At 39.4% G+C, this 27842-nt stretch overlaps 1 protein-coding gene across 1 annotated transcript in view; it reads left to right on the plus strand.

Annotated features, from left to right (window-relative positions):
* FAM3C (family with sequence similarity 3 member C) overlaps positions 1 to 27842 on the plus strand; it is a 59341-nt gene continuing 31499 nt past the window's right edge. The window contains exon 1 of the mRNA XM_017743762.1: positions 1 to 19. The gene's annotated coding sequence lies outside the window, so the exon portion shown is untranslated. The remainder of the gene's footprint in view (positions 20 to 27842) is intronic.

Raw genomic sequence — 27842 nt, forward strand, 5'->3', positions numbered from 1 at the left:
AACTAACCATTCAACTAAGGTAAGAGGATGAATTAGCCCTGAATAGATGAGGATTACAGAAGGACAGAGACACCTGAAGATAATGAAACAACTAAATATACCTGTGCCATCTCGTTGGGGTTAATAGGAGGACAGCAAGTAAACCAGCATGTGGGAGAGAGGAGAGAGCAGGGAAAAAGGAAAGCTTTGATTTCCTTTGTTTTAGGGGTACCAGCAGGAAATAATGCAGTATTCCCTTCTTTTCTCCATGGTCATGAATAGGAGAGAGAAGTGAGAAGTTAAGTTTCAGGCTTGCTCAGCAACAGAATCAGAAGCAAGGAAAGCAACTCTAGCTTTATTCTTTATCAGTTCTCGTGGGGGGAAGAGAGTTGGTGAGGGAGCAGAGCAGATTTGATTTGCATATCAGCTGGAGCAGCAGTGGGCAGAGTGGGAGGACAGTAAAACTTTCTGTACATTTCTGAGATGAAGAGAGCTATGAAAACTTGATACCTAGTTTCACTTCATTTGATCATTATTGTGTGGGGCACAGAATAAAACTAAAATATTCCATTTTATTGGACAAGGGACTTCAAGAGCGCGAGGCAGTATTTAATTAATGTTGTCATGTTCTTATGTTAATTGTACTTCCTGTTTTTTTGTATTAGTATTCAATATGAGTATATTACACAACTTGCATTGTGGTTAATGCTGAATAAAATTCTAAGGAAAGGACAGAAATAGGACACTTTTGAGGGGGAGCATGAAATTAGTGACAGGAAATTACTTTTTAATTCCTATTTTTCCTTTTTTTTTTTTTTTTTTGAGAGGTTTGAAAAAATTACAGCAGTGGCTTTAGCATGTGTTTTCTATGACAAGACAAATTTCTCCTTATGCTTCATTTAGCCCAGCCCATTTAGGCTGGGGGTAAGAATACATGAAACTTCCCATTTCAGGATCAGTGGGATAAACCATCAGTGGCCACACTGTCTTGTACAGTGGCATTAGAAAATGCCACTCGGAGAAAGCAGAAGAGACCAGTTGCCTACTGTCCACAAGGCTTGGTTAAAAGGTGTCAGAAGGTAATACACATCACTGCCTGTTCCCTTTAAGGAATTTATCTACTCCCTTTTAAGGCTGTGATAGTATCTCCGTTTTGCCTTTTTAAAATTAGCTACACCAAGTGCTCTCTAGCCCTAGCATTGCAAGATGTAGTAAATTTTACTTCTGCATTGACCTTTCCACCACCCTCATAATTTTGTAAATTTTAGTCCTTTTTCCTTTCCCTTTTTTCCTCATTTCCCTTTTAAACAGCTTCAATCTTTTGAATCTTTCCTTAAAAGACTGCTGTGACATCCCCTCAATCATTTTAGCTGCCTTTCTCTGTACCTTGTCTAGCTCCACTGTGTTTTTCTTGAGGACCCAGGAGTTTTAAGCTCGCAAGATGAGAAGTTTACATAGTGGCACAATTATGCTCCTTGTGTTATTTTCAACACCTTTCCTGCCAATGATCTGCATTTTGCTGGCTTTTTAGGGGGCTGATACTGAACACTATGTCAATAATTTTTGTAAAATGACTGTGATATTTCCAAGATCACTTTCCTGAGCTGGAATCCTGAGAGTCCTGAATTCTCCACATAGGTGACTTTTAGATTCTTTTTCTCTAGATGCACTGCTTTTCTTTTAGATTGGTGAAATGAATTAGGTATCTTTTTTCCCATTCAGTTTTGTGAACTTCTGGAATTCCTCACTGCCTATTGTAAGAGCTTGGTATTATTTTGAAATGTGATGATTTTGCTGCATTTCCCTTTCCAGATCACTGGTGAAGAATATGAATAAGTCTAGTCCTCATACTAGTCCCTACTGAAGTCCACTGCCAATATTTTTCCACTTTGTACAGCATTAGCCTTTATTTTCAAACCTTTATCCATCCTCCAATAGACAAAAGGTCATTATCTGTAATCCTATGGCTATGTAAGGTTGGGTTTTTTGTAACCTTTGGCATGTAATCTAGTCAAAGGCTTTTTGGAAATTCAAATGTACTATTCCCTTTGCCCATGATATAATTCCAGCAGGCCAGGGAGGTAGGACACCCTTTCACTCCAGCCCTGCTGACACTTTTTCAATAGACAGTGTTTATTCATGTATTCAGCAATCTCTTTCCTTTCTATAGACCTGTTTTACAATTTTCTCATGAGTCATACTCACTGCTCAGTAGCTCCCAGGTTTCCCCTCCAGCGCGTGCTGTGGATAGCCAATAGTTCTGCAGTATTATATCTCATTTCCTTCTGAACTCTTGGGTGAATGTTATCTGGTCCTGGTGACCCATTAACATACTATTCTGATTAGTCTAAGTACTTTGGGTATGCCTACTCCAAATCAAACTATCTCATCTCTCTGCTATAAAAGTTACAGCTTATGGGAATCTTACCAATACTGAAGCCAAGAATCTACTGAGTTTCCTTGTTGGCTCTTTTGCTCCCAGTTGCTCCTTATTTCCACTCCTCAGACAGTCCCACCATTTTCCACCCAGGCTTCTTGCTTGTCTGGATAGGGCTAGTAGACATCCAGGAGTAAGATATACAGCACCTTCTGGGATGCTCTCTTCTCCCTGTAAATGTTCAAGTTTTGGAAACACTGGTATTATCACCTTGGCTGGGGTCTAAGATAATATTCATTTTATACCTATTCACTGTGACACTCATGATTTCATAGGTAACTATCATATCGTCTCTCAGGGGAACTCTCCTGGCTGAATAGCCTTTTCTAGAAAGCAAATCCTTTTCTTTCGTATACTTGAAAGCTCTTATCCTTCTCTGGGCCTTCAGTTGGAGATTTTTGGCTTCCTTATCTATTATGCTTTGCCTGGTTTGAATTGTGTTGTGCAATTTGGGATAATTTTTCTGGAATATAATGTGGAAAGTTGGGCATCCTGCAACCTTGTTTATTTCCCAGAGCTCTAAGTTTGTAACAGACTCTGGCATGGGCATTTGCAACTCTTTTAAATCATACATACCTGTCCTCATTCCACATTCAAAAAGCATCCTGTATTTTCATTTGGGTTTTCTGGGAACAAAAAATGTGCATGCACACTATGAACACTGCCGATCATGGTTATTTACCCACAGTTAAACTTGCAGCTGAACTAAGTTAGATGTTACCTATCTGTCAGGAAAGAAACTTGTCAGAAAGCTAACTCTGCAAACGAAAAGGGCACAGTTTTTCATTGGATTAAGAAATTTAATCATATTCAAAGTGTATTGTGCTGTGAGGCATGCTGGAGCAAGAGAGTTATGCAGCTGCAAGTGTGGGAAGAAAGGGCAGGAGCAGTCCTCTGGGAGGCAATGAGCCATGGCCAGACTACACCCGACCAGCACACTGACTCACTACAGGTGGGATAGATGCAGTCACAGATTGATTGCAGAGTTGAGCTGGATGAATGCTGAAACCTGGTGCATTTTGGACAACATGGGTTTACTGCACACTTGCACAGCAACTGTCTTGGGTGTCCATGCCCTAGTACTGGCAGCAAGGGGCTGTGAGGGTGGTCTTTTTGAGAAGAAACCAGGACCTGCCCCTGACTGGCCAGACAGTTCCAAATAGTTCCAAAACTGAGGCACCACATGATGCACAGCTGAGCCTGTTAGCCAAGCTGGTGGCACCTCTGTGAAAACATTTAAAAAGGGGTTAGAAACCTGCAGAGCAGCAGAGAGAGAGGATTGAGAAAATGCGAAACAGCCCTGGAGACACCTAGATCAGAAAAGGAGAGGAAGGAGGTGCAGTGATTCCCCTACAGCCCGTAGAATATAATGGAACAGATATTCACAATGCAGCCCATGGCGTTCCCTATGCCACAGCTGGTGAAGAAACCCTTGAAGAAACATGCGGCTCATGGAGAGTCCACACAGGAGCAGACTTCCCAGAAGGAGCTGCAGCACCCATGATGGACCAGTCTGTTTTTGAAGGACTATACCCTATGGGAAGGACTCTCACTGGAGCAACAGGAAAGTGTGAGGAGGAGGAAGAAGCAGCAGAAAAGAGCAGTTGTGCACAGATGGCAACTCCCCCATTCTCCATTCACCTGTCCCACTTGGGGTAGGACGAAGTAGAAGAGTTAGAAGATTTTGGAAAAAAGGATTGAAGTTGAACCTGGGAGGAAGGCCTATAGTGGTGCTTTGGTTTTGTCTTTCTTTCTCATTGCTCTACTTTTTTATTCTTTCTTTTTTAATGGGTAATAAATGAAATCAATCTTCTCCAAATCAAGACTCTTTTGCCTGCGACAGTGACTGCAAGGGATCTCCCTGTCTTTATCCATGAGCTTTCTCGCATTTGCTTCTTCTGTCATGTTGAGGAGGAAGAAGAAGCAAGCAGCTGGGCAGGTGTCTGGCAGCCAGCCAAGGTCAATTATTCAGTTACAGTAATGATATTCCATGAATTACAGAAACAATATTGTGCAAGTAACTCATTGCACGTACAAAGAAGAAGTACAGAGTACTCATTTAGTTGATTAAAAAGTTCAAAATGAGCTGGTAGTGTGTGCTGACAGCCCAGAAGGGCCATTGTACCCCAGGCTGCATCAACGGAAGCATGGCCAGCAGGTCAGGAGAGGTGATTCTTCCTGCTCTAGTGGAAGGTGTGCCTTCCCAATGCAGAGGGGTTGAAACTAGATGATCTTTAATGACCACTTTCAACCCAAACCATTCTATGATTCTGTGATTTCTCAGGGCTGCCGTCCAGTGTCCAGGAAACAATCAGAGCAGTAGGACCTAGCCACATTTCTAGAAATCTGACAATCAGCAAAAAATATGGTGATGGTGTAAAAAGCACAGAGAAATGCAGCAAGAAATTACAAGAAATATAGAGTTGGTCAGTCTGTATCAGATAACAAACAAGAAGACATAAGGTTTTATTTAGAAAAGAAGGTGATGTAAAGTATCATCCCTAGTCATGGACATGGGAACTGCCAGCAGCAGCACTGTGCACTGCCTCTCTCTTCCCACTCCTTACACTCATACCTGCAGTCAGATTCATCTGCTGGGGCACCTTCCCTGCAGCAGTGATGGACAGGTTTCCCTGGGGAGAACCAGGAATGGGCTGGCAAGTTTATAGGGGTCTGCATCTGATAGATGGACATGGGAGCCCTGGGATGCAGTAAATCCTTGTTCCTGCACGTTGATGTAAGAGTCCCTCTGTAAGTGTTCAGAGGAGAGTGTATCAGACACAGTCCGCATGGCCCTGAAAACACAGAGTAGGAATGTTTGACAAAGAGGTGGGGGTTTTTTTACCTTATAGAGTTCTTTATTCAAGCAATAACTTTATTATTACATGGTTTGCAGACATCTTGGACTCAGTCTGTCACACTTGGCATTTTTCCAACAGAAGGGTTTGTTGCAGTTGTACTTTCCTTGTAGTTGTGGGTATGGTAGGGGCTTGTTAGTTATAAGCCTATGCTGTTTCCCTCTCTTTCTAATTTTCTCTGTGTGCAGCTGTAATAAGAACAACAATGAGCTCCTTGAAAAGCTGCAGTTAGGTCGGGACATTCTCTTCACAATTCTGCAGAGTCTGTTCAGCTACTACAGGACATAGGCTTAAAAATACATGAAAATACAATGGCTGCAAAGCATCACTTCAAACAAACAAATGAAAGAATGATTTAGCTCTGTGAAACTACTGTGTTTAGGACAAAAGAGCTAACAATAGTAATATGAAACTGCAGGTGCTGAATCTGCATTGTTCAGGTGAAATGCCAAAAAACCTTACAGCCATCCAGAGATGCCATTGCACTTGCTGAAGATGGTGAAAAAATTTTCATACATTTCAGTATGAGGTGGATTAGACTTGGCCATGTCAAATATGACAGGTAATTATCACACTGTGCTAAAGAATTAATTTGTAGCCTACTATCCTCTACCATTAATAAAAAGCACTGTGCTTTGAAAATTGTAATTACTTCTTCTCTTTTTACTCATTTGAACATCTGAGTATGCAGCAGTTACTGTAAGATGCAGAAATCACTGTAAGATTATTTAAATTGATGATTGCTTTATTACTAACACTGAAGATCAGTGCAACTTCAGTATTCTGATGATCATGCTCTCTCTGGAAACCTGTTTCAATTTAGCTTCCTTCTTTCTTATACAACCATTGAAAAAAATGAGACAGTAAAGCCAAGCATTCATAAGCTTGTAAGATGTCCCAGTGAGGGGTCTTCATTCAATCTCAGTTTTTTCTTCCTTCTGTGTGTTATGATATCATGTTTAATTTTAGGTTAATAGCAAGATATTCCAGATTCACAAAGGGAATGGATGATGCTCTGGGACAAATCTGGAGCCTGTAAGGGTAGAGACTATAGGCTGCTTCCAAAGACATAAGGAGACATGCATTGGATAAGCCAGGGAAAAGCAGGATGGCAAGTGATGACTTTAAGACTTCATAGTTGAGTGCTTTTCTGGGAAACTGAACCTTCCTCAACTACAGACTGCTTTTGTGATTCTAGACTTTTTTTTACATTTAACCTGTTGTCTTGGCCAATAAGTGAGCCTCATGCTTTGAAAATTTAGGGCCCTGATATTTTTTTTTTTTTAATAGAAATTGGCATATATTGTGTATTGATAATTTGGGTTTTCATTTTTCTGCCTCTGCTTATAGAATAAGAATAATGATACTACCTAATGTAATAGTCACTTTGTGGAGGTAACTATAATAATGCTTTTGAATTAGCTTATTCTATTAACAGCAATCATGAGAATTCTGTAAAGAAAATGCAATTTCTTTTTAATCCAAACCATGGTCTGAGGTGGGAAATTACTGAAAAATATAGCTAGAGTTTCATATTATTAAAGACAATCACAATGTCTATACATTGAATTGAGCAAATTAAAATTGCACAGAGATCCTCAATTCTGTCATCCTATAGGTACCAAATGTGAATTTAAATTATTTTATCTTTTTTAATTCTCCAACTCTAGACCTAATTTTTAACTTTCATTCCTAGTGCTCATTTAATCACTTGAAGCTCTGGAAAAGCAGATAGTAATAATAAGATGCTATGCTAGGAAGAGTCACAAATTTGGAAGTTGTTTTCTGATACCAAGACATGTATGTTAGTTATTGCAATGTCTTTCCTTCTAATTTCTTTTGCCATCCTTCCAATACTTTTCTGCCATTCAGATTATCAATCTTCTACTTTCTAATTCCTTTCTAGCTTCCAAGGACTCTCAGTGAACTTACACACAGCAGCAGTTTGTTTTGCTGCATTACAGAAGAAATGGGGCTTGCAGAGCTAAGAATATTCTGAGATTTAAAAGGCAATATTTGGAGTCAGATTCTTCCCTCATTTAGCCATGTTTCCCAACAAATGCAACCATGAGCCACAAGCAACTAAAATTAAAAAAAAAAAAACACCTGAAAAACCAGTAAAAATGCTGTATAATCTACATAGCTGATACTAGCATCCATGCCTGAAGCCACATGAAATGGCACAAGAAGCTGAAGGAGCTCTGCCTGTTGGGATCCACAGCTGCAGTGGATGCATAGCCCTGCTGCGCTTCTGTCCCCACAGCATGCTGCAAGGAATGCTCCCTCCCTGCACCTGCACAAGTCACCTGAAAAACCAGTAAAAATGCTGTATAATCTACATAGCTGATACTAGCATCCATGCCTGAAGCCACATGAAATGGCACAAGAAGCTGAAGGAGCTCTGCCTGTTGGGATCCACAGCTGCAGTGGATGCATAGCCCTGCTGCGCTTCTGTCCCCACAGCATGCTGCAAGGAATGCTCCCTCCCTGCACCTGCACAAGTACTGATCTGCTGATGTGCTTGCACCTATGTTCCCCCCTGTCATGCTGCACTAAAGGCATCTGAATGGTTTCAGCCTGTAAGTGGCAGGTAGTGAAATTTTACACAAGAAACATTTGCTTTGGACTTCCGTTGGGACTGGTAACTCCTGAAACCATAATGTTCTAACCTAATCAGTCAAAATATTCTTGAAAAAGAAGCATTTTTATGTAATACTGCTATCCCCTCCTCCTGAGCAGCTAGCCAAAATTGGTGGAGTTATGAGCCATTCTTCGTAGAAGCAAAAGTGGTTGGCAATGTGTTTCTTTGTTATTGTTCTCATTCTTTCCAATCAGGCATCAAGTTCCATATCTTTGTATTGAGGAAGAGGAAAGAAATAGAAATGGGTTATTCATCCATTTTGAGTTTTCTTTTGGTCTACACCCTGCTTCCCTCCCCTCCCCCCCCAAAAGCCCATTCATTTGTTGCTAGCTGAAGTCATGCCCTAGAGCTGGAGTCAACCTTTGGCCTCTGTCAACTTCACAGTTCCACCATATTCCTCCTTCTCTTGAAAAACCACAGCTCCACCAATCTGTCTTCTCTTGATAGCACCCACATGAAATCCTTCTGCTTTCTGCAGTCAGATTTTTGCATTCCAATAAATAAAAGCAATGACAGACAACCTGGTTTTGACTGAGAGCTGACAGAGATTAATCCCCACATCACATAAATTAGCATAAGTGATCTAAAATGTTTCCAAATGTGATATGCCAAGCTTGCATTTATCTTACAGTAAACATAGAAATCATAGCACTAAAAATAAACTTTACTAGCACGGAGGTTTCACTTTTCTCATAGTCATTAGATCATAAAGACACCTCAGTTCCCAAATAACATTACTTTTAAGTTGCAATATCACAGAAGTAACCATTTTTAATAGCTGGTCAAGTAAAAAAAATAGTTTTCCAGAGTAATTAGCCAAGCAGCTACGTCTGAGATGAGAGATTCAATTAGAAATTGAATTATGTGGACCTTGTTTATACTGATATTAAAAAAAAGGATTCAGTCCAACCTTGGAAGCCTGTGGCTTTTCTTGACATTCCTATCAAGACAACTTCAAGAATAAAGGCTTTCTCTCAAGCAAACAAACAAATCTTTTTCTGAGTAATTATTATCACACTTCAGGTAGTGGAGGTTGTAAGCCACGATTCTGCACGCTAAGTGACTGACTGCTAGAGACAGGAAAGTAGCCTTCAGAAATGCTTTTCCTGGAGTGCTGCTTGGTTTTGAAATCAATGAAGGAGCAGTAATTAAGAGCAAGATCAGGAATTTTTTTTCTCTAGGTATCTGAGAGGGTGAAATGGTATCAGAGGACATCCCTTTTTACTCTGCCTCTGAAATGATTACAGTCCCAGTGTTTGTTACCTCTTGAGAAAGTGATCAGCTCTGTTCTAGCAGGGCAGAACTGGGCACCCCTGCTAGCACACCTTTTGCAATCACAGAAGGATACAGAACAAAAAGAAAAAAATGCCCTGTTCAAGTATAACAGTGCAAATATTTTCTTGGATGTTACAAATTTTGGATGGCCGCTCACACATTTCATCTCAGTTATTTTAGTCTCCTAACTGAAGTGCCTGTTGCTTAGGGTCATTTTACAACAAGAGGGAGAAATATCTTTGAACAGTGATTCAGCCAAGCCAACTGCAAATGCCTATTTCTATTTATTGATTTGAGAAGGTTTGTTGGACAATTCAGCTAAGGGTCCAAAGAAATTTTTTTAACACATTTATTATTTCCAGAAGTGTCCCAGGGCTGATGGAACTTCATATTATTCACACAGATAGATGAGGGTTTTGTAAGTACATTGAGCCCTCAAATAATCCGACCACACCTCTTCTTATTATTTTGCATAGTAGCACTTTTCCAAGGATATAGGACAGCCTATTCTTGGTCCTGAAGCAATAATACAAACAAAAATTATTACATTATATTATGTTAATAGTACATAAAACAGATTGACTGTAGCTTTGCTATTCTGTGCTATTTCATCCAGTCTCATAGCACTAAGCATTATTCTTTTAGATGCTGCAACTCTGTGTTAGTTATTTTGTGTAGCAAGTCATATACCCAGAAATTACAGATGCACATAGAATATTGGCATTTTGCTTTAAACTAAAGACAAACATGCTGTGTAAGATTAGTTATCTAAAATACACTCCAGAATCATGCATCATACTGAATATTTAGAAAGTGGTTTGATATTTTCTGGCCATCTGTACAGGACCAAATGCACCACTGGTTCAACTCTGAGTGCTTCATAAGCATTCCATTCATTTGCTTGCAAAATAGTAAATATAGTCAAGGAATTTCAAAAGCTTAAGAGACTACCAGCAAAGCAGGACATGAACTCATTTCATTTCATACCCCTATCTTATATGAAAAATTGACTATGTTCCATAATACAGTTATGATACTCCATGATATGACTTAGTGTGCATAAAAGTTGCCACTAAAAAGTCTTTCTTAGTTTGTAGTTGCTGTTCAATACAATCTCAGAAACCATAATATCTCCCTCTATTTTAAGGGACAAATTGAAGTGCTGAGGTATTTACTGTGGAAATGAGGTCTTCTTTATTCTGAACTGCGGGAGACAGAGGAGTAGAAACTCCTGCAATTAAAGGAGGCTTTGATTTACAACCCTGGAAGAGACTAGGTCTGGCTTAATTGACAGAGATTTGTGGACTTTAAGCAAAAGGATTACAAACTTGTGTTCCTATCATCATAAGTAAAATTGTACACTGGGTGTTTTGGTGAAGGGTTTTAAAATATAATAGTGTGGTTTTATATAGTTTAAGTTAAGAATGTAGATGGTATAAGAAAGACAACTGTGTGTACGTGACATGAGAAGTTATTGGTCAAGACATGGCTGCATTGCAGTGAGAATTGCCACAGGTGATAGGTCATTAATCTAAAACAAAGTGTCATTTTAAGTATCTATTGGATTAGAAAGTTTTAAATTACGATGTAACCCTAAATCTTGTGACTAGTCGCCATTACTCGGAGGTGATGTAAAACCTCACGCCTCGACTGATGCGTTTGTTATTTTAAACAATAAATTTGTGTAGTTGCATAGTCCCATCCCTTAAAGTTATTTTCCTCCGACACGTGAAAGCGCGAGAAACGGACACTGAACTTTTTGTTATTTTCTTCCTATGGACTGTGTGACACAGATATCTTTTGCACACCTGGAGATTTGCTTGTTCACCATGGCTTTTTGGCAGGCTAAAAGCCTTCACAACTCTAGTAACTAAGAAAATAATAAAAAATAGGAGGCAACACTGTAGTTACAGTAAATCAGTGCATGTACATAGAACTCCTCATCAACTTTGGTGTGAAACAAGAAGGGCAGACCACAATCTAAAACTTTCTGTGGTGTCTGTATATGGAGGAACACAAAGAGAATACTCATCCAAAAGCAATCCAAACTCATCCAAAGAGCAATGGAGAGATGGACAAATCAACTATTGACTCACATAGGCTGCTTCGTGACTGTGGCCATTATCAGTGATGTGCTGGAAGGTCAAGGGCAAGGCAGAACTGATTGCTTCATCCTTTCCAGTACATTGATGGACGTAGGTCTAATAAAAATGTCTAATGATATGCTTTTGCATCTCATACACCATAAAATTTTGTGTTTCTTTTTGGGGAGTTAAATTAGGCAACTAGCTGTTAAAAATCACTATGGCTCAGAAATGGTGCTAAAAGCAAATATAGAAATATACCTATAGGAATAGATATGGCAATGGAACTTCAGAAGTGCAGTTAAGTCTCTCTTTCTTATCTGAATCTCTTGCTCATCTGAGTCAAGTAAGGCTCATAGTGACCAAAAGAGGTTGTAATACAGTCTGCTGAAATTAGTTCTGCAAAATAAGTTAGGTGGATTTCATCCAGCTTCCAAGAGAGACATGTCTTCATCCCAAAATAAAGCTTCTGCAACTAACAAGCATCTGTGCTGGTATTTTCAGCAGAAGAGCTGAAGGCACTGCCAGCAGATAGAGAATGAAATCCTTACTGCTCCTTAGGGCTCTCATTTGGGACAGGCACGAGACATGCTCAGTAGCAGGGAACAAAGAGTGTCTGCATGTGCTGCCTGAGATCCTGCAGCTCACCACTAACTTCACCTTATGGCCTCATGGCTGTCATCTGTCCCTAGACAGCTTTCATCTCTCAATTACTTTGAGCAGAGTGTGTATGTGTTTGCCTCATGCTTTTTGAAGTACCAAAGCATTCCTTCCCTTTTTCTTTCAAATGGATTAAGAAATGAGGTGAACATGCTAAATGACTTACCAGCACATATAAAAAAATTTATTTTTGCTTCCACCACAGTCACTGGGCACAAAGCCAGTTTCCTGGGACTTGTTTCAGGAATGATTGACTTCCATCTCGGGTGAACAGAGGTCTTCAAATTGCAGACCTGTTGGTGTGATATATTTTATAGATTTGATATTCTGCATGTATTAATTTTTAAGAAAGAATAAGACAGAGTATAAATTGCTTAGTATATTCTAGGCAGGTAGGCAGGAACCTTATTCTACTGTTTAAATATGACAATACCAAGTATGGTACCAATGCTGTCATTATTTGTGATCAGCTTATTGTTCATCCACTTTTTATGCTTTTGATTTCATTCAAGATGACTACAGTCCTTTTAATCAGCCTTTAAATTGGTATTTCTGCCCTTACTAGGAAAATTCATGGGATCGCTAATTAAAATGATTGAATATAATGAACAGAAAATATTTAACTGCTGTCCTCAGAAACAATTAGAGACAGATTTGTGTAGGCTGTCTCTGAGAAGCAGTCTCTGCCAAGGTTCTTCCTCAGAAGCTTAGAGCATTCCTTTCCCAAACCTAGGTATTACTAGGCCTTGCTGCAATCAAAGTTTAAATGCTTCCATATGCTGCAGTAAAATATGGATAGAGAAATGCAGTGTATAACAAATACATAATAAAAAAGAGCTAAAGGTGCTTAGGCAATTTACTTGATTTATCATATTTCTTATTATTTCCAAGGAAAAAATAGCACTTTAATACAAGAACTAGAAGAATAATACTTAAATTGCCATGTTTCTCTACTTGTCAGGGTAAAATTCCGACAGAGACTTAGATCAGCACCAGCTTTTAACTCTCAAAAGCAAAATGACTGAGATGTTTCCTAGTGTAATAGCATCATTGCAAAAAGAAATTATACTGAGGTCATGTACAAAGGACAAAAGAACTGGTATCTTTGTGAGGTTCTCCATCTTTTCATCTGTTTGCCTTTTTTACATCACCATGTTTCAAAAGTAGTCTGCTTTAAAAACACAAGGAGTGTTTTACATACAATCCAACTCCCTGCCCCCCCCCCCCAGCCAAACCAGTTTGTGTACTAAAGGCACTTATTTTAGTGAGTATACAAACCTTTTCCCCCACAGCAAAAATATGCATTCAAATAAATATCAAAAAATCAAAATCTTGTCTTGGAGACAAAAAATAATGTGCCAACTTTATAATATTTCTTTTATCCATATCCTCATCCTTGTTTTTACAGTATCAACCTTGTGTTCTCAAAACCAGGTTTCATTTCCACAGATGCTTGTCAAGTATACCATTTCCAGCAATTAAATATTTAATAAGAATGTCAAGGCTACAGTGTTAAATGTTGTAACCTACTACCACCATATTAATACTCCTTTCATCAAGCAACAGTTGCAAAAAATTAACTAGATATCTTTTTTTTCAAGGTCTTAGCCTGAAGATCTAAAAGGCACAGTATGATTTGAACTAATTTATTTTTTAATCTGTATTTTAAAGTGAAAACTGAGTCAGTTATCTCACACAGGCCTATGTTTACACCACAATAATCATCCAGGCTGACACTTTCAGTTTGGCCCATGCTGGGGATCAGTACAACTTACAAGCTCTACATCCTCCAAGACTGGAGTACTTTGGCAAAACAAAGTGGAAAAACCTGTATATGTATAGACTTTCATATCTCAAGCCACTGCAGTTAGGGTTGAATTGATATTGCTTCATAGTTTTCCTTACAAGTCTAATGGAAAAAATCATGTGGTATTTACCAGTGTTGCAACAGCTATGTCTTGCAACAGAATTTATCTCCAAGTACAAATGTGTGTCAGTAAAAGGGAGAAATAAGCAGTAATTATATTAGTTTCTGGTAAGACCCTCTGATGGACTTTATACAATGACAAGTAGTGATAGGACTAGAGAGAGCAGCTTTATACAGAAAGAGGGTAGGTTTAGGTTAGATATTAGGAAGAAGTAAATTAGTAAAGGATTACTTTCAGGGTGGTGAGATACTGGAACAGGTTGTCCAGACAAGTCTTGGATGCCCAATCCCTGCAAGTGCTCAAGGCCAGGTTGAATGGGGCTTTGAGCCATGTGGTCTAGAGGAAGGTGTCCCTGCCAGTGACAGGGGGGTTAGAATTAGATGAACTTTAAAGGTCCCTGTCAACCCAAACCCAATCCAAACCATTACATGATTCTCCTATTGCTTAGCTTACTCAAAAACTAGCCCTTCTATGCAATGGAAATTATTACAGTAGAAATATACTGTACCATGCTCATACATGTACAGTTTGTTAAAACTGAGGAAGCTCTTGTGGGCAGGTTTGGTGGTTTGCTTGCATATGAAGAAAACAAAATTAGTTTTTAGCAGCTATGGCATCACTAGCTGTCCCTTCATTTCTTTCAGCATTGAAGCCTAATGTTTTGGTTTTGTCTGATATACAGATTTGCATTTTGTTCCTTGCTTTGTGTTGCGTGAGAGAGCTCTCAAAGCACTGGGATAAAAGGACAGCACTGTGTCCTTACAGGAAGCTGAGTCTTACATCTGAGAAAGTGTCCCACACACTGGCTATCAAGCATGTAAGGTGATGTCTCTTCATGCGACACATTCTCTATTCTGATTGTGTGGCAAATGTCCACCTTGGTCACACAGGTTTGAGAGGGAGGTCATGCTGTACTACCTCAGGACTTAGAGAAGCAACAAATCATGCATAGTCATTTATTCTGAATCTGTGATTGCGAAGTGTTACATAGGTTTTACCAGGGTATGAGACTAAGATGAGAATACTTAAGAATAAATAAGAATGAATTCTAAGATGAGAATTTTCCTTAGTGATGAGTACCCTGGCCCTCCGATTTCAAACGATCTTGTAGCCTTTGGGAAAGGATCTACACTGCCTGAAACCAGTGATGTTGCAGGCATGTGTTGGGCAGCATGTCATTCTGCTGGTGAAGTCAAAGAAGTCAGAGGCAGACAGTCATCTTTTCAACCCTGCCTACTAGCCCTGCAATCTTCTTTCAGACTGACACAGATCATATGTATCTGCATATGTATGGAGCTTGATGTACCCCAGGCACAACAGAGCTGTTTTGCCTGTGCAGAGTGAACTTAAAGGCATGTACTGCAAAACCAGTGCTCAAAATGTGTCTTACTTCCAATGCATGCAAAATCAGTTGCACAGTGGATCCCATATGCTATAAACCTCTCAGGCTGTGCCTACACACTATAGCACAAGTAAGCACTAGGTAAGTGGCTGTATGTCCTGGACGTGTGGACATGAAGACACTGAGATATGTAGAAATCCTTGACAAATGGCAACAACCCCAGTAGTTCAAAAGGTGATTCATAAAAGCAGTAACCAACTGCCAAAGTTGGTAAAGCAAGAGTGTGCAATGCCTGGTAGAGCTGTGCTGCAGACTAGTTTTCCATTGTGGTCCCAATGCAAGTTCAGTCATAATGCCAGACTGCAGTGTAATCAGGGAGTGATAACCATTTACATTACAATCAAACCAATTTAGGTTCTTAGATTATTTAAGAGAGCTTGGAAACAGTTTAAACATTGTATACACTAAACTGAGAATAGGAAGTCTGAGGGGATATATTGGACTGGAAATCCATGTAAGAAATTATGAGGATAGGCACAACTAATCTTCCACTGATATCTCTGACTCATCTGGGTGGGGTTCTCCACTCTGTGCCAAACTGACCTGAACTTAACTTTATACCTATTAAGTGCCTTTTCAGCTGTGTTTTTCTGTCTGGCCAGGTAGTCAATTGAGTGAAGTAGTTGACTTAGGAAAAATAACTCCCTGTCCTGTTCTTGAACCCAGTATTTTCTGTTTGTATCCTGGAGAAGTGTTAAGTTCTAAGACTGAAAAATCCTATCAAAGAGCAAGAAAAGTCACCAGTGAGTTCCCAATCACTGCAACATACAGAGAAATGAGACCTGTTGAAGTAAGCCAAGACAAATTTAGGCAGGAGCCTAAAGACACATACAATTTCAGATTGAGTCAAAACCACACAGAGGTTTTGCTTAACAAATAAACTGGAGTTTTATTTAAAAGCAGCCCATTAAATACAAAATGTTGCAACAGAATAACATGAAAATGTATCCACAGAGGGACTGATTCATCTTACTTTGAAATCAAAGAGAGGAAAATTAGGGACCCAGTATTTTGGAAAGAAAATCAAGAAATAAGATCATCCTTGAGTGTAGATTAGCCTAAGAATGCTGTAACAGAGAGAAAAGCCTCGGTTTTGAGGTGGGCACAGTCACCAGCTTTTCATCTGCTTCCCAGTCACTCTGTGTTTTCCATCTATGGCACAGTAGTTGTTATCCCATAACATGACTGGATGTTTGACTAAGCAAGAAATAAAGTTTAATCACCACAAAACAGATAATTTGATACTAGATACAGCCAGCAGCTCTTGCTCACATTTGTCAAAATTTCGCCTCATGTGGTTCCTACAGTCGTGTCCATACAAGGTGTTGGGCAATAGAGGGAATGGGAAGTTTGCCATGACTTCAAAGGAGTCAGGATCTCCCCCATATTCATCACGTGGCAGTATATTCGGCATGATAGCAAAAGCAGGGATCCTTTAAAACTCATTTAATATGTGCAAGCAGTATTAGGTCAATGGAGAATCCAACCAATGCCTCATCTTTGCCAGCACATATCTATCCTTCAGAAGGCACAACTTTCGCTTAGTTTGGTTTCTAAAATGCTCATGCTTCTCTATTTTAGTCAAGTGAGTGGTAAATTAGCATGGTTTTATACTCTCATAAATTGATAGATTAAAACTATATGCTTGAAATGCTGCTCCACTGAAATTGATACAAAAACTTTCCTGGATGTCGAATAGTGCCAGGATTTCATGCTGCCTCAGAGGCAGTATCTGAACATACTGTGTCTATCAGTTGTGACTGTTGACTGGAAGACAGTCAGACTTTTTATTACCTTCAGCAAATGTTTACATTCTACAAATGTGTATGAGCTGTTGTAATTTCCCTTAGGAATCTAGAACCAGTATTTTCCTTAGTAGATAGGTCAATGGTCCCTTTAGCTCTGTATTTGACAGTGGCTAATACTATATATTTGTGAAAAATGGTCAGGAAAAACCATGACTAGAACAAAACATATTTTTTCATGGTATATCCTCCCATAATATCCTGGTTATTTGCAATAAAGAAACTTCCAGGGTCTTAGTTTCAGCTAGACAATTGTGTTGAATGTTAATCAAATAAAATTTTAGAAAACACAGTTTTAATGGAATCATAGAAATGTGGAGGTTGACTGGTCCATTCCCACTCAACACAGGACTACAGCGTGTCTCACCTTTAAACCCTCTCTCTCTCCCTCATTATACAGGTGAAAACAGCAATTGTATTATTCTCTTGGCTTTTGTTCAGGCTGGACAAACTCCCTGACATGCTCCTACCCCCATCACCACGTTAGTGGCTCATATGCAGCTTCACATTCACTGTGACCTCCATCACAAGCCCTTCCCATCAGTGCTGCTACTCAGCCAGTTAATTCTCAGCACATGGGGTAATCCTGCTCCAAGTGCAGAACTTTGCACCTCGGCTCTTACAACTATATGAAGTTTCTGTTAGCCCAATCATCAAGCTTCCAAAAGGCATCCTGGACTGAAGCTCTACTCTTTGGTGGGCCATTCGTTACCCTGATTTAGTGGATTGTTAGTAGTTTTCATCACATTTAGTGACTCTAATTGTATATTTGACATTGTGCATCACAAAATGGGTATTGGAGCTTTTCTCAAAACATTTTAGTGTGAGAATGCCAAACAACCATGAAACACATGAAGAGCAAATAGCCTTTTTTTGAAAAATCTGCTGTGGCTTTGAAGTCACTGCCATCTCCATAGCTGTTTGCTACTCTCCTGTTTGTGTAGATCACCAAGACAAAGTAGCATCAGTACATAGGTCATGTTGCCATCTTAGGCCAAGTTTGAGACAGGAGCAATGGCATCACACAGGAATAGAAAAGAAACAGACACATACTTGCTCTGTGAGCTGAGCTGTAAGGGCTGTAAATCCCTTGAGTGCAAGACTAGCATGTGAGAAGTGAAAGCTAAAAAAAGAACAGGCAAGGAAGTTGTTTTCATTGGCTGAAGACAGAATTGGATGATTATCTAAGACTCTTAATAAGACTCTTAATAGAATATGCTGGACTTTGAAATAGTAAACCTAATTATACAAATGTGTTTTGTGGTTCTGAAAAACCAGTAACATTTCCATGTCAGATTTTTGCTTCTAAAATGGAATATCACATATTAGTACTTCGAATATATATTGAAAGAAGTAGTGAGTTGTCAAGTACTGTGAAGAAAGCATTGGCAACAGCAGTGCTATATGACCACATCACCATGGGCACTACTGTCTTATGTTCAGGTGTGGCCTTTGTTATTTACATGCCTATGTATAGCCAGCCTGCCAGAACTTCATTAATATCTGTGTAATTTTATACCACAGCTTGTAATAAATGGATATGCACATACTTACAGGATTAGGCTCTGATCTGGAATATAGACTCATTAGAGTATCAGCAAGAAATACAATTTTTTTTTAACACAATAGAAGATTTTAATATTTCAAAATTTGGAATGAAACCAAGGAGTGTTGAGTCTTTTCATGGCATGATGCCTCAGCTCTGGGGAAGCCTGTCAGCCTCGCCCCCACATGTCTGGGGAATCGGGATTGCCAAGAAGCCACAAAGTGGAGGGTCCTTCCTTCCCAGCTCTCAGCACTCCATCAAAACCGAGGCAAAGCAGTCTGTAAGCTCAAGATGTCCTAGAACCAGCCAAATGGCTGTTAAGAAGAGAACTGGCAGGATCATCTGTCTTGGAAACCCGCCTAGATTCCATTGGAAATTGGTCAAAAATGGAAATTCTTCTGTGGAACATTTTGATTTCAATGAATGGCATACCCTAATGAAGAAGTGTTTCATCAGAAATTTTCTAGCCAGATTGTTCTCTGTTGGAAGTAGATAAAGTTATTTTTTATGGGGGTTTTTTAGATTGTGGTTTGTTTGGTTTTTTCTCCACTCCCACATGGTTTGGTCGGATCAGGTTAATGAGCAAAGCACTCTGAACATTCAGTGGCATTTGATTCTGCGGGTTTGCTCCAGGAACCCCACCCTCTAGCTGAAATCTAAGTTCCAGTTCCATCATTCAGGCTTCAGTTAGGGAAATTGTTACCAAGTGAAGCTGATACCAGAAAGTAATTAATTGCTCTCTACTTCCACATTTCTTATATGTCCACAAATGCTCTTAAGTTCAGAACAATTAATTGAACTGGAAGCCTGCTTCTGATTAAAGACAGGCATTAATACCAGATTAGTCCTAAATACTGGAAAGGGGTATTTCCTATGGAAATCCTGGTATATCTCTCTGTAAGCAGTTTTTTATTCACTTAAATAGCTTCTAATAGTGCTACAAGAAATAAAATCTTGTAGCTCCAAAAGCAGGTTCAAAAAGTGTAGGATTTTCCAGTTATTCCAATTCTAAAATGGTAGTAAGTAAAAAACCACTCTGTGACTGCAAACATATTTTTTGGGTAGGTGGGCAAATGTCAGATTAATGACATTTTTTGCTGTGATATCAATGAGAATTCTGTTAATAAAGAAGAAATGTTTCTTCAAACGCCACAAAGACTAAATATCTTCCCTCAGGTAATCATCAGAGGCCCTATTATGCTAAAGAAAAATAAAATTATTTAGGTGAGTGATCTAACCAAGTAAAGAGGCCATGCAGAAGGAAAAATGCAGTGGCTGTAATATGGTAGGGGGATTGTGGACTCTGCCTTTTTTGAGATTATCAGGTGCAATCTTGGCACTCAAGACCTGGAAGAAACTTCCATGACATGTATGCAATACTGCTGGAAGAAAAATGCACTCAGCTATGTATTGCCAAAATCCCTGTGCTACTCCCAGTGGTTTATCCTGTCCTGTCCTAGTAAAGAACACTGCTCCCACTGTGATGGAGCATTGAATTGCTAAATAAGCAGCTACAACCAATCTGTAGGAGCCTGTGAGGGTTTTAGAGAACAGGAATGTCTTCAGAAAGATCTTGACAGAGAGCAGAAATGATATAAAAAAAGCTACAACTTAGAGTTCAAAAAATCAGCTGCATAAATATAGGACCGGAAACTCTCAGCCGGGTGGCAGATCCACAGGTGAGGATGCAGGGGTCATACACAGCCACAGTCAAGCATCAGTCAAAGAAATTGCTGTGGCAAAAATGGAAGAAAACATCATGTAAGAGTACTGTGTGCCATAGATAATTTTATGTTGGTGATGCCTAAATAGGAGAGGCGTGTTGAGGTTTGGCTACCATGTTACAAAGAAATTGTAATCCAGAGAAGGAGACTGAAAGTCTGTGAAACATGATTGGTGAGTAAGGATTAGAGGGAGTGGGACTGCTTTGTTTAGGGAAGGCTGAGAGAAAACAAAAAAGTCTTCAAACAAGAATAGCACAAACAAAAATAGCACAGGCAAAGCAAATAGGTGGTTCTCTGTACATCATCACTGTAGATGAGAGGAAGAAATGAGCATGCACTACAACAAGGTAGGTTTAGGTCAGATGTTGGGATCATAGGCATAGATAGGTAATGGCATGGGTGATTTACAGAGATTAGACTTTCCCTCACCAGATGGAGTGTAAAAGAAAGTTTTGAGGTTCTGATGGGAAGTAGAAAGGTGAATTAGGAGACCACCAGCTTCTTCCTGACAGCTATGAAAACTATGTGTGTCTTTATCTGATCAACCAGTCAGTTCTAGCAAATTCTAAAAGGAACAGATTTAGGGATAATTTAAGCCATTTTACTCAGAGAAATATCTTCAGTGATTTTTTAACAGAAACACAGCCCTTTGAGAAAGAAAGTACATAAGAAGGATGCTTTGTAACAAAAATCTGTTACAGTAACAACTCTGTCTAGTCTAAGTCATGCGACTTTAAGTTTAATATGTCCTGCCTAGAAACTAACCGTGCAACAGCATAACAGACTTTCACTCCTCCAGTATTTTCCTTTCCTTTATGCTCTGTTTGCAGGATAAAAGACTGATTGCAAGAAACAAAAGTTTAGAATTCAAGTCTTGCCTAGATTACTTTTAAGTAGTTAATAGATTTTCCTTTTGACAAGATTTATTGCTGAAAATTAAAAAAAAAAAAAAAAGAAGAAAAACAAAACAGAACAGAACCCCCCAAACAATCCCACAAACTAACGAACAAAGAAGAAAAAGAAAGACCACATTCAGGCAAATACAAGTGCCAAAACCCAAAATTGCTGGGTTTTTTTAGGAGTGTTTCTAGAAGGGGCTGTTAGCCCTTTATTTAAGAAGTGCAAGATATTTTGTGCACATATGCTGTGAGGCACATGTGCAATGCCACACTCTGTAGAACTAGTGAAATTTCCTACAGAGACACAGGGTCAAAAGACAGGCCGTGGCCTGCTGTGCAGAGCTGATGGAAGGAGTTCATGCTTCTTAGGAGAAGTTTGCCTTCCTCTGGATGTGCACACCCCTGCATTTTGAGGCGGGGCTCTAGGAGATTTTTCCTGTCTGGACAATCTACAAACTAGTATTCAAATTGAAACTTGAACACAAGTTTAACAAACTGGGTGAAAAGACCCAGCAAAAGCACAGCACAAAACACCACAGCACAAAAGGATGCCTGCCTTGGAATAACTTACAAGCTGCATCTTCTTGTACCTTATGAGCTCTTTCTTTCCTTTGATGTTTGTACAGCACATTGCTGCAAAACAAAGCAAACATTCTTCCAGTGTCATTATTTGAACAAAAATAAAAGTCATCTGTAGTTGTATCATATGGGATATATATGTTTTTAAAATTCAGTGAAAGTAACACTATTCTTTTGTCAGAAAATCTGTGGTATTAGGCTTGTACACTATTGAAGCCAGCAGCATGAGAAACAGATAAATGTGTATAAGGAGGGACTGTCCTGCTGCAAAAAGGAGGTGTCAGTTCTGACAAGGTACTGTGCTTAATGAGACTACTATTAAAATTGGCTGGTTCTCATACCATAACACTTTAGCTATTGAGATAAGTCTCCTTCAAAGACATCTGAGTTTAAGTGACCACATCAACGCTGTAGTAGAAGGAAGTAACCAATGAGAAATATTTTTTCCTCCTAAACTGCTGTGCCCAGAAAACCACCATGCCTGTGGTGAATAGAGTCTCAATTGTATTTGTTTTATTGTTCAGAAAGGCTGAACCTCTGTCCCAGGCAGAGGACCTTTTGAGACAGGAGTTGGTCAGCCACAGGCGAAGCCAGAGTCTGCTTGCATTTAACTGTGAAAGTTATTGTGCTACTTAGAGATGCTCAGCAATACCATTGCTACATAGATATATAGAGGCATAACACCAGTGTGAAGATAGCCAGTGAACAGTATCAGAGGGCATATGGGTTAAAAGAGGAGCCGACAACTTCCAAGTCATCCCAGAAGTTCTCACGTTTCTGATTCTTTTGCCCACAACTGCAAAGCAATGCTTTCTAACCTCAGCATCCTAACTGCCATAGCTTCAGTATTTTAGTCTCAGAGTACTGTATCTTCTGGCCCTTGAAGAGATCATTTTTACAGTGTGATCTTATGGCTGGTGAGCCATAAGCTCTGCTGCATCGCCATGTATCTGTTCCTGGAGTTTCCACAGTTGCCAGGGATCCTTTCATTAGATTTGAGCTGCCTGTACTAGCTCGAGCCTAGTCTGGTCTCTAGATAAATCCCTTTGACCTGAAACCTTCTGCATTTTGGTCTGCTGCACCCAAAGTGTGTTTGCTGTCCAAGTTCTCTTTTTCACTTTCAAGGTCAGTCAGATGCCTCCAGTACCAGTTTTGTAACTCTGTGATTAGAGCTAGAATCCCCTTTTCAGGGCTGTGCCTATCTATCCTAGCTAAGGATGCAGTTTCTTTTCTGTGGTCTAGCCAAGCATGACAGTAGGGACGGAGTGATCACCACCGCCTCTGCACTTTTTATCTTACTCATCACTTGAAGCTCAGATGGATGAGGTCCAGTCATTCCATCCTGGTGAAAAATGTGTAAGCTGGCAGAATCCTTAGTTATACAGGCTGCTTCCTATTTCTGGATACACAGGATTTAATATTTTTTATTATAGTAACACCTAAAGGCCTAACTGAGTACAGTTTCTACCCTGCAGCTATTTGCTGAGCTGCCCTGTCCTGCTCCATCACACTGAGAGTTTTCTCGGAAGATGGAATACTTTCCTTTCCACTCGAAAAACACAGACATGATAACTACTGACAATGGTTTATATGTTGGTAAGATGGAGGAGTGGTTATCCTGATTAAGCACTAAGATGTGGGTGGACATGGAAAGACTGTCCATCAATTCCTCTCTCATCATTTGTGATGTGTTGTAAAAAACAGAGCACATTCCTCACACATTCACACAGGTGAGGGGAAAGAAGTCTGGAAACTTGTGGCTTCTAGCAACAAGAGGAAGGCTCCCACTCTTATCTGCAGACCTGCCGCTACAAAATACTGAGTGTCCTGGCAGCAGGGTCCAGGAGCTCGGTCCAGGAAAACAGTTGCACCAGCTAAGCCTGAACCTACAACAATACCAGGTGGAACCTGCAAGTGAAAGCAGGGGCAGACTCCCTGCTATGGGGAAGAAGGTCCCCACAGGCTGACCTCACCTGCTGGCAAAGGGCATTTTCTTCTTGCTTGGGCTTGTATCTCAGATACTGAAGAAAGACTTGTGGGGCCTTAGACTATTATCCTTTGTTACTCTTCCGCATGGGCAGTACTGATATTGGCCACGGGAAGCTGTGAACATATTAGGCATAACTCTATGACTCTGGTAGCGAGGGTCAAGGACACAGTGGCCCAAGCAGTTTTCTGATTGATCCTGCCAGAGAAAGGAAAGACAAGTCTTGAGGAGGAGTGGAGAGACACCACAGATCATCAACTGGCATCATGCAACTGGCATCAATAACAGGGATCTAGTTTTTATAAGATCTTATCTGAGTGTCAACAATGGCTAGGAACAAACAGGGTGTTCCTGACAAAGGGAAGATAAAGCAGTTCCGCCATATGACTGGCAAACATAGGAGAGCTGTAATTTAGGAATGACAAACCAACAGGGAGGGAGATAATGGCCTACAATCAAGTAAGGAAGCGGTGTGGGATGAGATGTAATAAACAGAACATGGTGAAAGAGGTCAACTTAAGCAAATACACAGCAATAAGGGAAAACGCCCTCTTATCTTTTTCTTTTTCTGACATCAGCTCAACCTGGTGCCTTATCTGACGTGCTTGTACATGAATGCATGCAGCAGCGAGAATCAGTAGGGGGGATTAGAGGTCTGAATGCAGTTGCAGAGCCACAAAATCTCATTGGGATAGCTGTGATGTCATGGCCTAGTTCACACATGGGGTGGTGCAACTGATGGATACAGGCAGTTTAGCGAGGACTTGGGAGGGAGGGGAGGAACTGAACTTTTGTGAGAGCAGCAGCGATGCATGGAGCTCTGCCTCGGGAAAGGTAGGATCTGGTTAAGAGCCTGTGGATGAGGAAAAATATCCTGCTAAAATGAAACATTAATAAACTTGGAGGCGAACTCCATATGTTTTCTATGACAAAGAGTTACATTTGGAGGAGGTTTATTGCGTGGAAGAATTCTCATGCTGTCACAAGATGTTCAGAGTGGTGCTCGTGACCTTTTACAATGCAGCTCATGAACAGTACAATCTGTAGTCTGTCTATCCCAGGACATCTACAATTTCCAGCTGGTGATGCTTGTTCTTGATCTCAATGAGTACAAACTCAGTTGGAAATGTTCCTCAGATGCTTCTTATCTAAAACTGGAGCACTGAATTTAATTCCATACTCATTGTTACCCAGACATCTCATATCAGATCTGCTATTCTGGCTGCTTGAAAATTAACTTTTGATTGCAATGGGGTGAGAAGTCACAAAAATATATACTGAATGTATATATTTTAAATTTTAGCACATCATTGGACAAACGCTAAATATTACATTCTCTTTCAGACACACACCCCTACTGCTTATACAAAACTTGATAACACCAATCAGAAAGCCAACAGAGGATGTCATTTTAAGGAAGATTTTTTCATACATGTGCTCACATGTTTGGAAGATGCAGGAGAGAAGAGAGGAATGAGCTTCATGTTGTACTTATACATTTTAGTTTCTATTTACAGTTAAAAGGCTCACAATTTGGTGAAAATCACATTTTCCAATTTCTTCAAGTCAAACTGCCTGCAGCATTCTCTAAGGAACTGTTTTCTCTTTTCTTTCTTTTATTTTCCTCTCTGTAATATTTAAAATATGGCTCGGGGTTGCATCTTATTTATCACAGCACTGTAATACTTGTGTTATAAAATGCAAAGTGTTTCCTATGCCTGGCCTACTGTGTTGAGAAAAGTAACTTCTATGCCACAGATATTCCAAATTTTGGAGAGCTGGGTCACTGCCAGTAATCTGAGGCTGGTTCTTTCAAAAGTGCCATGGACAGATTTGCTAGGGCAGAAGTATTAGTTTATAGTATATGAACATGAAGTTTAGGCTTACAGGGAAATAGTACTTTTAAAAGTCACCAGAAATTGCTTTGATACCATGACTGATGACCATCAAGACTGATGACTAATTAGCAGAACATCTATTACCAGAGGCAATAATCAACAGAACAGAGGTAAAGCACCTGAAAGGGTCTGCTTCTGTATTTTATTTTATTTTCATTTATCCCTGTTATCCCTAGGATGCTAAATGAAACACACAGTACATCTAGTTTTCCTGTAACTACATGAAGGAAATGTTTTCATTCTCGATAAAACCCAAAATCATACTACAATGTGATTATTTCACTTAGTAAAATGATGTAGTTATGAGAGAGACAAGAAAGTTCAGGTCAAATGCTAGAGACACTAGCAAAGAAATTTGTCAAAGATGTGAATAAGGCCAGCAAAGTTATCTCTGTTCAGGCCCAATGCGCCCAAATTCTTAGGATACTTTGGTTTCTGATGTTTGCAAAATAAATAGGTATAGTATATATTTTTCCTAAACAGTGTAATAATAAAACCAAGTTATTTTGTTGATTTATTTTTAAATAAATGTAAACATTTTGGAACTAAAATTTGTAAATTTAGAATATGTTAGGTCACAATTAAACATTTAGAATATATGTGGCTATGAAACACATTCTGTTTCATGACAAACTTAATCTACAGAAGAAAAAATGATCAGTTCATCATAGACAATAATAAAAAGCAAACTCCTGTAGGTATAGATTTTACTCCTGTAGGTATTTCTTATGGAACACCTTAATGGGCATAGCAATTTTAATATATGAAAAAGGTACAATTACATGACAAATTAGAAAGAAAAAAGGAAAAGAGGACCTGTGAGCCTTCTTGAGATACTGGGAGGGCTGGCATACCCCTTCTCCTTTGGTTCTATCAGCTGCCACGTTTTCAGGGAAATGTGACTCTATACCTTCTGTGTGTTGTGGCACCTTTTCAGCCAAGTAAATTATCAACGGGATTCAGCTGCAGCCATTCTCAAGTCTAACTTATTTCTTTGACTTTGATACAGATGTATTCTGAGGTGTTGGTTATTGTGCAGATAATATTATTTCTTCTTTTAATAATTTGATACTGCTACTTATGTAATCTTTTAAAAATGTTTGTTTCTATTGCAAACATTTGCTTATCAAAGGAGTCAGCCTCTGTTAGCAAAATGACCTTACTAATCTGTTACTGTAGACAGTGCCACTAACTAGTAATTAGGGGAACATGGTTAAATTTCATATATTAATTATTATATTATATTTCATATATTAATATATTAATATCATGATAACTGTCAAACCAGGATATATCTATACTACCATTTAGAACTAAAAGCTATAAATACCTTCTTTCCTTGTGCAGTGCTCCCACTGGGTACTCCTTTGCTTATTTTGATGTTACAGTATGCCTGAAACCTCATTGTGTTGTGAAAATTTACTAAAGAAATTACTTGATTGATGTTCAAATAACCATCCCATACCAAGGATGTTTCAAAGTACACTATTTTAAAACAAATAAAAGAGAGACCTATTAACCAGAAGTCGTTAAAATAAGACATGGAAACTTCCTTTTGTCTACCTGACACTAGTGATGTGTGATATGCCCTACATTTTGGGTGTGGCTTTGTTCTCTGCTAAGAGCAGTGCCACGCTGATTTTGTAAAAATGCTCTTTTGCTGGTTTGACAATAGTGGAATTTACAGAGCTCTGCTTCCCCAGCACTTTCCATACCCACCCCAGCAATAGTCCAGCGGAGGGAGTTAGGCCAGTAGAAATCTTCCACACAATAAAATGCTGTTCTTCCTGCTTTCGTCCCCACCTACCCCAACTCGTGGCAGGGTTAGAGGAAAATCAGTGCCAAAAAAATGGACAAAGAGACAGGATTATATTTTCTTCTTATTCAATAACACAGAGTGGCTCAGTCCTGCTAATCATAATGTTTGTAAAAGAAAAAGGTTGGACTTTATTTTAAAACAAAAAATGTCATTTCTGTTCGGTAACAGAAGAGCACTTCTGGTATGTTTGAGTAAAAAAAAATCAAAGGCATGTAAAATATAACAGAAAACAAGCAGAAAGATCTTGGCGCCCAAGTGCCTCCAGGCCCGGGCACCAGCCTGTCTGGGGCACGCTGGCACGCTCAGTGCGGAGACGCCGCT

The sequence above is a fragment of the Corvus brachyrhynchos genome, unplaced genomic scaffold (genome assembly GCF_000691975.1).
Source record: "Corvus brachyrhynchos isolate BGI_N302 unplaced genomic scaffold, ASM69197v1 scaffold29, whole genome shotgun sequence".
NCBI lineage: Eukaryota > Metazoa > Chordata > Aves > Passeriformes > Corvidae > Corvus > Corvus brachyrhynchos.